Raw genomic sequence first — 1119 nt, forward strand, 5'->3', positions numbered from 1 at the left:
GGGATCTTGTGTTGTACTGCCTTGTTCTTCTGGGGTACAGTTCACCATGGCCTCTGGATTCACCATGATGGACCCCATCTGTCTGGTGGAAAATCAGAATAATGATCTGATAGTAAACCCAACAGCACTGGAGATTCTAGACAAGATGATCTCTCAGCCTGTGGTGGTGGTGGCCATTGCAGTTGTGTATCAGACAGGAAAATCCTACCTGATGAACTGCCTGGCAGGACAGAACCATGGTGAGTGTTGTTCTGGGGCAGCACCATTTGCTTAAAGACAGTGGTAACACAGGCTAATCACAGATCCTTCAGGGTCATCTTACAAAAAGAGCCCAACTTCTTCCACTGAAAAAAGTTCCGTCACCACCAAATAGATATCTTCAACCTCATTGTTCCACAAAGCCTTTCTCTTTGAACATGTAACAAAGGTTTCCTCACTCTACCCAAAGATCCACCCATTAATATTGAACCCATTCACTCTTTCTGCTGAGGAGCTTGACTCCAGCAATTACTCCCTTCCTTTCTCTCCCATCACTTTTGCCTTAAACTTCAGGGCCTTTGCAACTAGTACACAAATATTGCTCAATATGTCCTGTTTTTAAAAAAGGGATGGAAAGAAAAATGGACAAAAGAATATTCTATATATCCCATAGCTCTATGGGTCTACCAACTAATTTTTTGCTTCATTTCTGAGTAAAACTTTACTAAATTATACCCTCTTTTCTTTATTGAGTCTTTTCAATATGTGAACTATACCACAACAGAGTGCACAAAACATGCACATATACAAAGTTAATAAACATAAAGTGATCCTCTGTGTAATCACTGTCCATATCAAGAAAAAAAAATCACCAGCACCCAAAAGCCCTAGATATACCCTCTGACACCTCACTAGATCTCACCAGTGTTTTGATTTTTATGCTGCATGCTTTCACTCTTCCTTTGTAAAAATGGTTTTACAAGCTGTGTATGCATTTGTAAGAATAGCTTAAATCTAACCTAATAAAAGACAAACATGGTAATTAACTGTACCTCCGACATGCTTCCCATTGGCTAATCAGGGCAATATGCAAATTATCTGCCAACCAAGATGACAGCCGGCAGCCAGGCAGCTGAAGCG

At 40.6% G+C, this 1119-nt stretch overlaps 1 pseudogene; it reads left to right on the plus strand.

The window, feature by feature from the left end:
* The first annotated feature begins 42 nt into the window (after nt 1-42).
* Nucleotides 43-1119, plus strand: part of LOC102751784 — an 18067-nt pseudogene continuing 16990 nt past the window's right edge.

This window comes from Myotis davidii, unplaced genomic scaffold (assembly GCF_000327345.1).
Source record: "Myotis davidii unplaced genomic scaffold, ASM32734v1 scaffold3436, whole genome shotgun sequence".
Lineage (NCBI taxonomy): Eukaryota > Metazoa > Chordata > Mammalia > Chiroptera > Vespertilionidae > Myotis > Myotis davidii.